Below are 16,898 nucleotides of genomic sequence, written 5' to 3' on the forward strand. Positions count from 1 at the left end.
TGGAGTCCCTCCAACTCTGTTCGAACCGCTGCAAGGTCGGCAGCGCACTGAGCAGCTACCCGCTGGATTTCCTGTACGCGTTGTTCCGAGACTGCGGTGTCAGAACTACTTCCCTGCATCTGTTTATAGGCCCGCACCTTCGTCCGGATACTTGGAGTGCGAAGATTGTGCTTCTATCGGCTAGTCAGAGAGTTGGGCCACTCATGTAGGGCTTCAATCGGCTGCCATTCACTTTGCCTAGGAAAAGCTCCCCATTTAGCTTTACTAGCTGTGTTGCGCCTCCGTCTGTAACCTCCTTAACCATGTATGGTCCCAACCAATGCATTCTGAACTTTCCCGGGAATTTATCAAACTTACTATCATACAACAATAATAAATCATTTACCTTGAAGACGCACAATTTAATATGTTGATCGTGCTAGGCCTTTTCGTGCTGCTTTTGTACATGCTAATGGAAGCCAGCCAGGAACTGTTCCTCTTAAAGTTCTTCCAACTGCGCGAGCTGCTCTTCCAGAGCTTTGTGGTCTGTCATACCTGTGAGTGCTACTATGCACAGACTAGGCACAATATACTCCATTGGCATGATAGCTTCCATGCCATACACCAACTAAAAAGGTGTCTGTCCCATTAGTTTCTTGCACGTTTTCCTATAAGCCCATAGTACTGCAAGTATGCGTAGGTCCCAATCACTCTGTTGTGCGTTGCATACTTTGGTCAACGCAATTTCCAGTATTTTGTTGAATGCTTCCACTGTCCCATTGGCTTGTGGGTGATACAGTGTGCTTTTTTGATGATACACCTGAAACTCTTCTGTTAGCATGCTGATTGTTTCATTCAGGAAATGTGTACCTCGATCGCTCATCAATATTTTCGCAGTCGTGGTAGCCGTGCAGTGTTTGACTGGTTGTACTTCTGCCCAATGAGTCAGGTACTCTGTCACGGTGATAATGTATCTCGCGCCCGTCTTTCCCTGAGGTTTGATAGGTCCTACAAAGTCGATTTCCCACTTTTTGAAGGGCTGCAAGATCATTTGTGGATTCAAAGGAATCTCGTCCCTCCGCAATCGTTTACTTGTTCTTTGGCATATATCACAGGCCTTACAATGTGCTTTGAATCTTGATGAAGGGTTGGCCACCATGACCTTGGGTGAAGAATATTTTGCGCGGTTGCTCGCCATGCATAGTGTCCTCCTGTAGCGCCCCCATGCGCTTCTGTGAGGATCTGACTTCATTTGAATTCAGGTACATACCTTCGCAATATCTCATCAGTTCCCATCTTATATAGGTGCCCCACAATGACATAAAAATCAGTCGTGCACACCACCAATTCCTTCTTCTACTGGATAGAGTATTCCTTCGGCATAGTCCCCGTTGTCAGAAAGTGGATTATATCTTCAAAGTGGCCATCTGTTGCGTGCACAACAAAGAGCTATGCATCAGGTAATCCTTCCTCCAAATTAGTAGGTTCCTCGCCTGTCTCAATTCGCGACAAGTGATCCGGTCCTGCATTCAGGCATCTAGGCTTCACAACGACTTCAAAATCATATTCTTAGAACAATAAGAGCCACCTATATATGCGTCCCCCCAACATAGGCTTATTGACCAAGTATTTTGGCATGGAATGGTCTGTATACGTCTTGAAGTGTCCCCCTAGCAAATAGTGTTGGTATTTTTGGAGCGCGTATACCATATCCAACCCCTCGCATTAAGTTATGGAATAGTTCTTTTTCGATTTAGACAACTTCCAACTTACGAACACGATAGGGTGATCCAAGCCCTCTCCACCCTCCTGTGTGAGTACTTATCCCAGCATTATACATGATGTGTCAACATGGACATGGAACTCCACATCCCATTTTGGGAAGACCAGGATTGGCACGAAGGCCAATTTCTCTTTTAGTGCATCCGGGCTCTTCATGCAATCATCATTCCAGTAGAACGTGACATCCTTTTTCAATAGTTTCTCCATTGGCACGGTGATCTGGGCATAGCTTTTGATGAACTTCCTGTAGTACCCCGTATGTCCCAGGGTAGTGGGAAACTGTTTAACACTTCGTGGTGCTTCCAAATTCAGAATCACTGCAATCTTCGCTAGGTCTACCATCAGTCCCTGTTTGCAGACCACATGTCCCAACAGGTTCCCAAAGGGAATGAAGAATGTACACTTCTAGAGGTTCAGCACGATTTGGTGTCATCGGCAAGTATCCAGCATCAAGCGTAAGCTCGCTACATGGTGCTTAACCAATTCAAATACAGTTCAATCATCCAGATAGACCTCCAGGAATTTGTGGATATATTCTTTGAATGCTGCAACAACTATGCACGAAAAGATGGTAAGCGCGTTCTTCAACCCAAATGGCATAACAGTGTATTGAAAGCAGTCCCACTCAATTGCAAAGGTGGTATTGCTTCTATCTTCTGGCATGATTTTGATCTGGTGGTACCTTGAAAACCCATTAGTAAAAGAATATGCTTCTTGCCCGCTGACATTTTCCAATACTTCATCTGTGAATGGATTTGGGAATGGATCATGCACACGTGTCATTCAATTTCCTGAGGTCCACACATATTCTTATCTCGCCCTTCTTCTTCTTTTCCTGTACTACCATAGGGCTTACCTAGTCAGATTCTTCCACTGGCTCAATGATTCCAACTGTGAGCATTTTGTCTACTTCTACGTGGACCTTTTCCTTATACTTCTGATTCAAGCAGTAAGGCCTCTGCTTAACCGGCTTCGTGTCAGGTTTTAAGGTGATCTTTTTCATCCCCAAATCGCCAACGATCCCTTTTAAGTCTGTGATCTTGGTCGGGAATAAGTCCTAGTACTCGCGGAGTAACTCAGCAACCTTATCCACCGTCGTGTCATCCTAATAGTCGTCGAGCGTTGCATACTTAGGTTCAGCCCCCGTACCAATGTTTACCTGCTTTGTCTTTACCAGCGCAGTTATGTCAGGGTCTTCAATCAATGGCCCTTGAACCTCGCGATAGCCTTCAGTTTCTGGAATGTTAAATTTTCGCGGATCTTCATCATCTTCTTCAATATTCACGTTGTAACACTCCAGCGTGCAACTCAACTGGATCGCCCATTCAGGCTGAAGCACTTCCATTGGCTCCTGGGGTATTTTAAAGATAGCTGCTTTTACTGCTTGTAGTGCATCATCAACAATATCCCACCAACAATCCTGAAACATGAAGGTTAACAAGAATCCTTCACGCAAGATATCCCATTCACTCGTCTCATGGTGGAGCTCCATCTCTATATACCAGTTCATGGGTATAATATCTAGGGTATGACAGAACAGGTGCACCCACTTAGGTTGTGGCTCTTACCCATAGACTTTTGTCCATCTGGCGAGGTGCGCGCGTGGATCATCCCATCCGTGATACTTGTCTTTTAATCGCATCTGAGGCTTCCCAAACTGCATGCGCATCATCCTCCTGCATTCACGCCAGTCCTCAAAACATCTTTGGTGTGTACCCCACCACCTTGTGAGTGTAGCGCGTAGTACCCATTTCAAAGCTTCGGAATGTTGTTGTTCGACACTTCTCTTTCAAATCTGTTCAGGAAGTCATCCACCTCACTTAACCCATCATACGTAGGCAGCTCCCTTACCTCCATTAATACGTAGCACAACGATCTCATCATCATGTTACAGTTTAGTGTCGCTACCTTGTGCAATCGGTTCTGCCATCATTCTATCTCTTTGTCAGAATCTGATGTGCAGGAACTTCCATGCGCCCATGATATTCATTCGTCGTGGTTGGATTCACCCAGTCTTGTTCTCGTGCGGTTATCTTGTAGATGCAATCCAAATCGTCGTAGTCACACAATGGTTCCGTGTAGCTCGGTCCTTCTACAGGGTCCAAAGGTACAACTACGCACAGAGACTCTTTCTCAAAAATCATCTTGCGCTTCTTTAGATTGATCACCCCATTCATGTCAGTGGCCCAATCAATTCCTAATAGCGTGGGGTAGGGATTGTTGTCATCAAAAATCTCTATTACTTCGAAATCTGTTAGCGCTTTCTCCTTCGATATCCACTGTGATTCCCTGCAATCTCCCCATAGGTAGGATCTTTTGCTGGTTTGCCATCCGTAGTTGGATAGGAGACCATTGCAGCATAAGCCTTATCATGTGCTCCCAGGTCTACTTGAGCAGGACGTTTGCGTCCAATCCTAGATCCAGAATCACTTGGCCCATCTCATATTCTCCAATCTGCGCGGCCAATGTCATCTCCCTTCCCATTTGTGTCTTGTGCTTTTCGAGCTTCCGGACTACGCGTGGTTCTCGTGGCGTGGTCCCAGCACATCTATTTATGAATTCTTGCAGCCCATTTATAGCCTTATTGTCGCACAACAACTTCATGCATGTTTCCAAGAACGTTGTGAGCATCGATGGGTCCATTTTCGACTCTGGTCTGCCTTTACTTCCTTAAGTGGAGGCATCAGTGAAGCTCCTCTTGGCTTCCATGAAGGTTTCCTTGGCACACTCCAAATCAAACTCTGGTTCCTTCGTTGGAGCCTTGAGAACCCAAGTACTTTCTTCAAGTTGCTTGCCTTTGTCATCCCCTTTCGTAATTCCACTTTGGAGCACAATATTTACATTAGGGTCTTCCTCGTACGGCTCAGACCTCATCATTTGCAGGTTTTGAGTTGGGGGAGGTTGGAGTGCTCCTTTATCGCACGACCTTGCTATCAGTGTGGGACAATCCTCTGTCTCGTGATCAAACAATGTACAATACAAGCACGATGGCCACGTTGGATTTGTACAATCATGGGCATAATGTCTTGGCCCTCCACAATTGTAACATGCAGTTGTCATGACCTCTTCCTGTTCCTCCTCCACCTCGTCCTTGTCCGCGGCCCGAAAATCTGGTTCACACCATCCCTGCATTCTGGTCAAGGGCCCACATTTTGGCCTAAACTCTGTAGGTAGGAGTCTGATCCATCATTAGCTCATAACGTCTATAGGTGCGCTCATCATGTCCCACTGATCTATAGAAATTACAAAACAACTGCTGTGAATTCTGCGTGTACTTTTGTAATAAATGGCAGTTATATGTAGCATGCTTCCATCCTATCTGAAAAATCGCACACCATAATGCAGGCGCCGCACTCGGTCCTGCTTGTGCGTCCGATCTCACTGGCCTTGGTCCTCCTCTCACAAGGTGATTCGCGAATACTAGGCAGTGGTCCTTGTCATGTCCCTGAACCTTGCACTTTACGTACCATACCTTGTTGTGCACTTCTGGGCGAGCCATCCTGTCTTGTTTCAAACTTTGCATCTCAAGGCACAAGTTTTTCAACTGCGTGTGAATCTACTAAACTCCCAGGTTGGGATCTTGTATTGGGGTCTCATGCAATCTCAGTGTGACCCCCAAGGCCTTGGCTTGAGTTGTTAGCCTCTGTTGTGACAGTGTGTTCCTTAGGTGTGGTGTTAAGGATGCTACAAACCATTTGCGGTGTTTTCCATCCATCAACATCATGTTGGCTTCGCAAATTGTGCACTTCAGTCTTTGATCCAACTCCCAAGGGGTCTCGCCTGGTACCATTGTGATTTCCTTGAACCCAGTGATTGACTATGCCTTTGACTTCGGCCTGCTAAATTATTTGTTTAACGCAATTTGAATATCTATGATCCCCATATTCGAATTGTCATTGAATTCTTAATGTACCAAGTCAGTGCATGATCCTGTAGAGCATTGACCAGTGCCACTTTCTTTATGTTGTCATTCGTGACTCCCTGTGCTTCCCATATAGCTTTTATCATGAACAAAAACTGGTTTGGATCTTCATTCCCTACTCCCTTGAACACTAGCAACTTTATCACGCTCTCCATACTGATTCGCGGTGGTGGCGAAGGTGGTATGGGCGAATATGGGGGTGAAGACGGTGAAACTGGCAGTGGTGTGGGTGGGGGTCGTATGCACGGAATTCTCTGCCTTATCAAATTGATTGCACTTCTTGGTGAGACCTTTGTGAGCTCTTCCTCGCCCCCTCACAGAGGTGAAATCAAGGGGCTAGTTTCTAGTTCTGTACTATCTTCATTTATGTAGATTCTCCCACTTCACGTAGGCCCAAACATCAATTTATTTGCATAACCCATTTTTCACACAGTAGAATTTTAACCCAAGTGTTCAAAGATTTAACGTACTTACCTCGCATCCCTTTGAGGAAGCATCGCTCTGCCTCGCTATAGCTGACTGAAGTATCTATCGCGAACTTGATGATGAATCCTCCTATAATTTGATCGAGCCAGTGATCAACAACGTGTGTGATCTTATCCTCCGATGTTTCCAATCTGGCACCAATTCTGGAGTCCACACAATAGGTCTGTCAAGCTTACACCTTGGTCAAAACTTGGGCTTTAAGCCCCAAAACATGCCTTGCGGGGATTCCATGCCCAACAGTAATGGGGTAACAAATTCTAGTATAATGTGGAATTGTAATGTAGGATCCATTAGTGAAGGGGTTTCTTGTGATGAGGTGCCCCTTGATGGGTCTCCACCCAACATTAGAGCTCTATGTAAATAGAAGAGCATGTGAGAGAAAAATAATCAACATAGAAAGATTGAATTTAATTTGTTCTAGTGGAGGATAAATTTGGACAAGGAGAAACCTATTGCTAGAGATCATATTTTATTTTTTCCTCATCATTTCTATCTCTCTCTTGAAGGCCGCACACATGAGGAGGTTCACTAATTTGACCAGCCGAGTTGACCATAGCTTGAGTGAGTTTAACCAATTGACATCTGTGATCCATACAACCATTGTTCGATCAATTTCACCTCAATTGCATATGTGAACAGTTGACTACAATTTGACCTTGATCGCAACTGCACAAGCAAGCGTTTGACTAAATTTTTTATCGTAGGATGAGTTGACTGCAGGGCCTAGTTTGACCATAGAGTTGAATTTTTAACTGGTTTGACTATTGTTGACTAAATATTATTTTGACTAGATTTGACTAGTATTTGACTTATATTATTGGCACATATTTCTAGATAAAATTTTATTTTGTAAACCATGTTGAAAAGAGAATTTCTCCTCAAGAAAATTTTCTTGATTTTCTCCCAAGGTTAGCTTTCCCAGGGTAAACTTTTTAAAAGAAATGAAGTTTTTATTTATGATGCTGAATTCGTGTAAGAATGTTTTATTTTTTTGTTGGTTGGGGTTTTCTTCTATTATTTAAAGAATGAATATTTTATTTATTTAAAATAGTGCATGGACTTTGGGGATTGTGGAAGTGGTTTTCTATTCCACTCTTTCTCTTGGGAAATGTGATGGTATCTTTTGATAATGGGAAGTGGTCGTTGGTCTCCCTGAGTGACTTTTCATGGTTGTTGATCATGATTTTAATATTGAATGTATTTATTTTTAAAAGAAATTAATTTTTTATTTGTGATTCTAAATTTGTGTAAGATGTTTTTTTTGTTGGTTGGTTTTTTCTTCTATTATTTAAAGAAGAAATATTTTGTTTATTTAAAATAGTGCACAAATTTTGGGGATTGTGGAAGTAGTTTGCTATTCCACTATTTCTCTCTACATCACATAAAGTTTGGTAGGGCACCTCAGCATCATACATATTTGTGTGAAGTGCCAAGTCATTGTAGTGTGGCTATTACTAGTTTTAATGCATGTCATTTCATTCATTGATATCTTGTACTAGAGGAGAGGACGTTGGTATGCCCATAAATGGTTAAAGTACCAGAGTAAAAAGGGAAGGAGGATACTTGGTAGGCTATCTGTTTGTGCGTTGAGGGATTAGGATAAATTCGTAAGAAACGTTGTTAGCCTTATCCTAGGGGTGATGGCAACTATCCTAAGAAAAATTGGCCCTGAGAATCTTAGAGAGAAGGAGCTATAAAGCAAGGCAAAGGGGAATTTTGAAATTACGCCACGCAGTGGAAGGCTTATAGAGGAGAAGACCATCTTCAACATTGGTGCATGATACTTGGTTTTGTTCTTAGTGTGGGTACAGGTTATCCACACCAAGTTTAAATCTCTAGGCCTAGTCGTTCCTTTTCTATTGATTAATTGTCTATTTATAATTCTCAAATTATTTGTCTGGCGGAGTAGAGTGGGTGTCTGGCAAGGTACGATCATAATTTCCTTCTCTATTTGCTTAAGGAAGTTGGGGCATCTAGGCTTTGTTGGTGAAAGGTGAACCATCACCATGGACATTTGAGTGGCACGAGTGTCCTAGATTGCAACAGTATATGGTATAGGTGCCTTCGGGAAAGGGGGAAGCTTGCTTGATTGGTTGAAAATGCAACCCTAAAACCTTAATTCTTTGCTTTCTCTAGTGTGGGATTTCCTCGACCTTCTTAAAAATGTTGGTGGGTATAACCTCCACAAGAGTCAAGTGGACTTCAGAGACAACAACAATACCATGAGTAGGGCCATGGAGAAACAATAGGCCCATCACTCTCTTAGTATTTTCCCTCTATGGAAAACATATTTGTGACAAAAGAAAATGGTAGTGTTATTCGATAGTTGAGTAATTATTTGGACTAGATCAATCGAGCCTGGCAAGATGATCACAATGAAACGATTGATTTCATCAATAATATTTAATGTAATATGTGGGAGATGCAAGATAGACTGGTCAGCCTTTGGAGAGGGCAGTGACGCATACAAAAGTAGCTCGACCATTTGGAAACCCATTTGGCCCACATAAAGGGGCATGTGCATTGTGATTTCAAACCCTTGTGATCTCCTGGATTGGTTCCATATTATCCAACCCAGGAAAATTTTGATGATGCCTAATGCTTGTTGGTTGTATCTTGGTTTGTGGGTGTTTTGGCACATTTTTCCTATTGAATTATGTAAATCGCTGTGATTTTGGAAATTTTCTATGTATTTGTGTATGTAGTTGTTGGTTTATAAATCTAGTAAGAGTGAGGTCAATAAAACTTTGAGAAGCACCACAAGGAGATGCCATCTTTTGAATTAATAAAAAAAACCTTATTTCACAAAATAAAATAGAAAATAGTGCAGTGAGCCAAAAGATCTTGGTTCTTTTAGAAATATTGAGTTTGGAACCCATTTCTTAAATTATATGTCTAATGACTTCTTAGTGGCCCATTGCTTCGTCATTTTGACAATGCTATCCATTCTTGCAACTCTTATTTAACTGCCTAAAAAAATGACAATGGAAATCAAAGGCCACCTCCGTAATGTGTTGAGCTCTATTCAAGTGTCAAGAAGTATGAGAAGAAAGTGGAACATGGAAACTACCTTTGTTGGCATCCCTCGTGTTTCTAGATGTCGTTGCCCCTTTTCTTTCAAGATTCAAAGTGAGAGATAAGTTTGAGATTAGTGATTTTTGATGTTTTTGTAGCATTAGGCGAAAATTATCCCACGGGGTCACGCTAATTTACTAATAGATAATGATATGTTCACCCATGGGGCCATGTTTATTTGGATAGGGGCGAATGGCCTAGAGGGATATTGGCTCACGATGCTCACATTGCTAAGGGATATTGGCCCACGATGCTCACATTCCTAAGGGATATTGGCCCCACGATGCTCACATCGCTAAGGGATATTTAGCTAAGGGTTATTGGCCCACGATGCTCACATTGCGTCCTTTGGGATGAAATGATCTATTTTTTATGGAGTAGGTTTGAATCGTTTATTGATTGGGGTTTTTCACTAAGTAATGGGGTAACAAATTATAGTTTGATGTGGAATTGTAATGTAGGATCCATTAGTGAAGGGGTTTCTCGTGATGAGGTTCCCCTTGATGGGTCTCCACTCAACATTAGAGCTCTATGTAAATAGAAGAGCATATGAGAGAAAAATAATCAACATAGAAAGCTTGAATTTAATTTGTTCTAGTGGAGGATAAATTTGAACAAGGATAAATCTATTGCTAGAGATCATCTTTTATTTTTTCTTGATCATTTCTATCTCTCTCTTTTGGAGGCCGCACATATGAGGAGGTTCACTGATTTGGCCAGTCGAGTTGACCATAGATTGAGTGAGTTTAACCAGGCCACATGTGTGATCCATACAACCATTGTTCGATCAATTTCACCTCAATTTCATATGTGAACATTTGACTACAATTTGACCTTGATCGCAACTGCACAAGCAAGGGTTTGACTAAATTTTTTATCATAGGATGAGTTGACCCCAGGGCCTAGTTTGACCATGCTAGAGTTTGACCATAGAGTTGAATTTTTAATTGGTTTGAATATTGTTGACTAAATAGTCGTTTGACTATATTTGACTAGTATTTGACTTATTATTATTGGCACATATTTCTAGATAAAATTTTGATTTGTAAACCATGTTGAAAATACAATTTCTCCTCAGGAAATATTGCTTGATTTTCTCCCAAGGTCAGGTTTCCCAGGGTAAATTTTTTGTGTCTACTATCCATCACTGCCTTTCTATGATCTTTATTATTTTTCTCACATTTACAGTTGATATTTTTTATGTGTAATTATTTAATGAGATCAGTGACGTGAGAAATATTGTTTGAAAATCATTAGGATGTAATATCAGAGCAGAAAGTTATATTTTATTGTGCTTTCCATAGAATGACAACATGGTATCAAAGATCAACCATTGAAATTACCCTTATATTTTAGTATTTAGTAACTTGTTCTTATTTCAAATCTCTTGTCAAGATGGTGCCCAAACTCAAAGTAAAAGACAGGTTGCATGGTGCTACTTATTGTAGAGCTTGAAAGACCAGGATACTCCTTATCTTGGATGAAAATGAAATTTAGAATTATGTGAAGGAAAATAATTCATAATCAGAGGTAGTTTAGGAGAAAGCTAAGAATACGAAAAATGAAGCAAAGGCTAAGAGGATCTTGATAGATTACATAAAGGACCATTAGGTTCCACTTGCTATTCAGTTGAAGATTGCCAAAGAAATGTGTGATTCCTTTGTGGGATTGTTCCAGAGCAAGAACAATGGTAGGAAATTAACGTTGAGGCATCATCTTCATAGTATTGTGATGTCCAAATCAAATTTATTTTCCACTTATCTATTTTTGCTTTGAAAAAACCCTTCAAAATGTTTCGTACACTTGAATTTTGGAGCCTACTGAGGACCTTGTGATTTGCAGTCCCATAGTCACTTAATGGTCGGTCGATGTTTTGAAAAGTGTTTGTCTTCTTCTCAGGTTCTAAGTTTCAATGTGAGTTTCTCACACATGCTTATCCATTGATGAACTCACAAACACATTGCTTAAGATTAATGCTTGCACAATCTCTAGAAATAGAGCTTGCACAGTGTTTAGTTATAGTGCTTATGGAGTCACTGTAAATAGTAACCGCATAGTACACAAGGATAGTACCCATGAAATGTTCAACCTATATCAACAGTTAGTGCACAACATAGTTTCATAGTACCTCTGTCACTTCAATTTCAATTGTACTTCTATTTCAATGAGTTTTCTCAATTGTTGCTTTTGCACACCTTTTATTTCACAAGTGTTTCTTTCACTTTCGCGACTATCGCTTTTTCTTTATTTCAATATAACAAGTGTTGTTTTCATGTTATATTCACTCTCTCATGGGTCACTTTGACTTTCTTTATCTTTTGCAAGTGTTTTTTTCACGTTTTCTTACTGTCACTCTTAGCAATTTCCACTCTTGTATGTGGCACACTTTTGCATATGACTAGAGGTTGTTATAGAGTACCCTTCGACATTATATGGTCCTATATATAATAATAATATGTACTAGACACATTCCTATAGCCTATTTCACTTTCTGGCCATAGTCAACACTACTGTCGCAACTTATGTTCTAAGTGTCACAATGCTACATTTCAACTGTTGCACTTAGAAATAAGTGTCACTTTGTGGTCCTTTCAAGGTGTTATTGTTGATCAAGATTCTTATGCATTCCTTGGCTTGTATTGATGGCATTCAAATGTGTGATCTATGTTTGAGTCTTATTTGGATGCTCTTCCCTCTTACTCTACTGGTCCCACACTTAGCCATTATGGAGCTCTACTTGCTCCTCTTGTCCAGTGTAAGTTATGAAAACATTAATCTTCTCACTGGGGGATGATTACTACCTATTCATGAGCCTCATTGATGAATTCCCTTCCTCTTAGACTTTTGCATTGCGCCTATGGTTGCACGTAAAGAACCTTCAAAGCATGGTCACTAACACTTGTTTCTTTTACTGACTGACTACACTAAGCCTTGATCAGTTCTGCCCTGCATAGTGCATGGAACACTTGTAGTTGAAAACAAGGACCCCTCTTACCCCCTTAAAAAATTAAATTGTACAATTCAAAGGTTCTCATGCTTTCACAATGTAATGAGAACCCTCCTTGCAAAGTGACTTGACCTTTTTCTACTTGCCTCAATCAACTACATAATATTCTCTAACAGTGATCCTCCTTGAGAACATTGTCCATTTCTAGAGGAAATCTAGTCTATGTTTGAGCCACTGCAACCCTCAAATTCACTAGCATAGCAGCATGCCCCTCAAGCATTGTGCATGTCCTAGTTGTAGTTCCTAGTGTTGCCTTCTCTACTGATTGGAACCCCTCATTGCATCATGCCTTGTTATGTTTTGCTCCCTAATGGATGTCACAGTTCTAGTGGATAGTGCAACCTTTCCTGAATCACTGATAAAGAGAACTGTGTAGTACACTAAGCCCGCCCTTCCTTCACAACGTATTGTGCTATCTAAGTTAGTAAGCCAACAACCCCTGCCCACTAGACCTCCCAAATGCGTAGAAACTTGTCCTATCTATCCTACACTGCATAGTTGATAGTTCTAGTCCACAGTGAGACCTCCCCATAGTCACTGTGAAGCTCAATTATGTTATCAATGTCTCTTTCTCCCTTGAGCTTTGAGCACTACATAGTTTCATTTAGCAAGCTCATCACACTATCTCTTGCACTTGCCTACTATGAAAGACCTTGAAGATACCCTCATCATAGTGCATGTAAAATTTCTAATGAGTAGTGGTTCTTTCACTTAGCTATTGAGCTCAAATGTTTAATCCTCAACAAGACCTTCCTCCTCAATCCTCACATAGGCCCATCATAATCAGCCTCTCCCATAAGCACAGTGGGCATAGAATAGATGATTTTTAGACTAACCTTTCCATGTCATCAGTGAACTTCGGTGGCAGGTGTACAACCTCAACAGGGAAAGGTGATGCTCAAGGAAGATGTTAAGGAGAATAAGTAAAGAAGAACTTCCACAGAAGAAGCACAAAGAAGAACCATCATGGAGACATGCACAGATCCTAGATCATGATAGAATGAAGACATTTCGTGATCACTCAGAGGGTCCTAATACTGATCCAAGACACTTTGCAGGGTGAATATGGAGTAAAATGAGATATATCATCAAGAATGAAAGACATAGTAGCAAGGAGAGCAACTTGGCATTGCCACATCATTATGAAGTTTGTTGTCATCATTTCCAAGTCACGACTTTTACAAGTTTCATAACAATGTCATATGTGTTAATGTGCCTTGCCACATGATGTGGAATGTAATAATGTATGTTCAAGTAAATGACAAAAATGTAAATGTGTGGAAGTCAAAGAGTCACATGTGGAATGTGAAAAGTCACATGTGGTCCAAAGAGTCTTACAGAAGTTCAAAGATTACTTAGGAGTCTAAGAGTCACGAGGGTAACTGAAGAGTCATAAGTGATATGAAAGGTCATTCCTCTTGTTATAAAAGAAACTTCATAACTCAAGCAAAGGGATTTTGGAGTCTTAGACTTTGGAGAGATAGCCTTAGATTCTCTAGCTTGGAATAGGAGAGAAGATCATTCCTTGTGGAAGCAAGAAGTGACTTAATGTTCCAATATTGGAACTAGTGCCTCACCATTATAACTGTTTACTAAGATATTTCACTTAATGATTAGAATTTTGTTGAGACAACACATTTTCATGCATGGATTGTGAATATTGTAATAATATTATTTAAATGTTTGTGTCATAAGTTATTTTCATATGTACTAAAGGAATTGAACTACTTCATTGGATTTTGTGCTTATCTTGTTGAATGTGCGTTGTATTTTCTTTAATGATTGTTGTTTATATGTGAACTACCTCGCTATAAATTTGACGAATCTTTCCTTTCTTTTGTGTGCCTCTCTTATGATATTACTATTAATTTCCTTCTAGAAACAATATTTTCTCCCCTCTCGTGAAAGCCTCTTCTTACACATTGCAATTGGTGTTTCACAGTCTCAACTTACTTGCTGATTTCAAAGGTTATGTAGATACTCTCTTATTTTATTCATTGTAGCTTAGGCATAACTTTGAGTTATGGTGGTTGGGTTGATACTTTAGATGGGGCTCCTACTCCAAATGATGTGAGTTTTAATTGGGACATCACAACGTGGATACCCCTTGTATATTGGCAGTATCCAGCACCGTCAACATTTTGATGCTAGAAGGAGGGCCAAATGACAAGATGTGCCCATTGAGTATGTTTTGAATCTCTGATGTTAAATGGATCTTACCCAAATCATAACCCCAGGATGTTTTTTAATAGATCAAATTTTAATATCCCTGTGGAATTAATTGATGACTTGTTTCAATTAAAGTTTGATGGCGAGGTGAAACATTCATATTCGAACCTATATCCTTATTCCTTAAATTTTGTCTGAAATCAATTGTAAAGATGTTGCTAGTAAATTGTTCACCCTGGATGGTTGTGCTTCCCCAACTTTTATAAACCATGAGACACCCATAATTTCATAGGAGGAACCTATCCTTTAGTTCATTGTCCTCCTCCTTTCTCAATACCAATTTGGGTGCCTCCTTGTGATGATGCTGGAGTTCAGAGATATCGAAATCAAATTGTATCTATCTCTTCAACCTTCATCCACTTTCCATGATCTAGATTTGATGGGCAAAATCTTAGAATGATTCATGAAGCCTAGGGTGAAGACTAATCCCTTAATCTTTCAAGATGATATTAACACTAATAACTTGAATCTTGAATACGATTTGATTGAAGTCATGATCTCTTCAAGGGATGCTTTTCTTCCTCTATCATGTGATTCTCATGATCCTTGTTCCTTGATCTACTTGATCAGTCTCTTTCAAACTCTCTTGGTTCTCAGTTTTCCAATAAAAATACTTATAAGGTGCAAGGTAGCTACATTTTGACAGATAGAGGAGCAAAAAGGTGAAGATTATTTCGATCTCCTTTTTCTTTTAAAATATCCTCTATTTCAAAGTGGCATTCCTAAATCCTTGGCTGATGTACAATATATTAATCTCAACACTCAACCAAATGAAACCAATTTGTGTAATAAATCTAAATCCTTGGGAAGCCATCATTCTGATGATGATGACTCCATTGATGTATATGATGATCAATGGCGAAGCGCACCAAATCATATTTTAGTTTCTCAAGAATATTTTTATTCAAGATATTTAGATATTAAATATGATTCGGTCAAAGAATATTATCTTTGGAATACTTCTTCTTTAGCCCACTCTCTTTGGTTTCCTATTGCTTGCGATGAATTAACTTGTGATGAAAAAATTCCATGCTCTTTGGATTCACTGAATGATGAGTTAATTTTTGAATTGATACAAGACAATGAGATCATTCATGGTGAAGAAGAAAGTAACAAAATCATCAGACATCCATCCCATGCTTTTGAAATTCCATTATTGCATCAAGATAACCCTATAATTTAGATTGTTCATGGACTTCCTTTGATCTATACATATTTAGATGCACATTCAAAAGAATCTTATTATTTGAGTAATTTGTTGGTTGAGACTGTAAAATATGATCAAACCAGTGATGTAGATGGCTATCATCTAGATAATAGTGTTCATGTTGATTCAACTGATAGTAATCGTCCACATGCAATTTGATATCTGTTTCAGTTCCCAAAATGTAATTTTCCAACTTTTCAAAATTCTGTTGTAGTTAATTCATCTTCATGTAAACCTCTTATTTCTAACTTGGGACTGGAATGTTTATCTTTCATGGATGCACATAGTTATATAGCTGATCAATTTAAAGATTATCCTTGGTCAAAGAATTCATATTTGTTAGTTGCTTTAGTGAACAATCAAATCCTAATCTTTATTGTGAATATCATGAAGCTAATCAATTTTTTTCTGTCCCAATCAATCCTTTTGAGTAGCATTCATTTATTGAATCATTTAGTAGACCAAACCCCCATGTTGATATGGATAATAGATTTGATTTGACATATCTTTCTAACCTTTTATCAACATGTTGTTCTAATCGGTTTTCTAGACTTACAAGGCCAAAAATTTCTTTTAAATATGACAACTTTCATATTACTAGTCTAGTATGGGATTGGATACAAAGGAAATTGATCGAGAATAAAAAATCTTGTATGTTAAGCCACCAATATGATCATAACACTCGGTCTAACAATTGTCATTCCAATGATCATTTTCTCACTAGTATAATAGATGATAGTTGTTTTATATTGATTGATATTTTTGAACCCATTGATCCTTGTGATTTGCCATCCCATTGTTCAGATACTTTTTAAACAGTCGAGGCACTTCATTCATTTATGATGGTTATGTCAGGTCCTCACTATTTTGACAAGGCTTCTAAACGATATCAGGTTACCTTTTCCTTGCAACATTCTCCCCATCACGCAGACGTGCTAATTGAAAGTTCATTTTCCTAAGAGTTTCAGGGTTTTCAAAAGGATTGTTTTGGATTTCATGACCAAATCTATGATTGTTTGGAAACATCTTAGAAAACCCTATTGTTAATAATATGCTTCAATCTTTCTTGATGTTTTCTAAGGAGGAAAATGCAGAGACAGGTAGATTCACAAGAAGTTTTCGATGCTTGTTTGATTTTTCTTCTAATCAAAAAGGGAAGGTTGCAGGTTGGTTAAGGTTATTTGCTATTACACATATTTCTGCCTCTACCA

The 16,898-nt window shown here is 39.5% G+C and overlaps 1 pseudogene across 1 annotated transcript in view; it reads left to right on the top strand.

Moving 5' to 3' along the window:
- The window catches only part of LOC149169524 (uncharacterized), a 105,791-nt pseudogene that overhangs the window by 15,386 nt on the left and 73,507 nt on the right, over window positions 1-16,898 (top strand). Inside the window, exon 3 of the transcript XR_016259202.1 lies at window positions 14,260-14,321. The product of XR_016259202.1 is annotated as an uncharacterized LOC149169524 (transcript). The remainder of the gene's footprint in view (window positions 1-14,259; window positions 14,322-16,898) is intronic.

Source organism: Pinus tabuliformis, chromosome 4_2, assembly GCF_031772625.1.
Source record: "Pinus tabuliformis cultivar Carrire ecotype Pingquan chromosome 4_2, CPIR1, whole genome shotgun sequence".
Classification (NCBI taxonomy): domain Eukaryota; kingdom Viridiplantae; phylum Streptophyta; class Pinopsida; order Pinales; family Pinaceae; genus Pinus; species Pinus tabuliformis.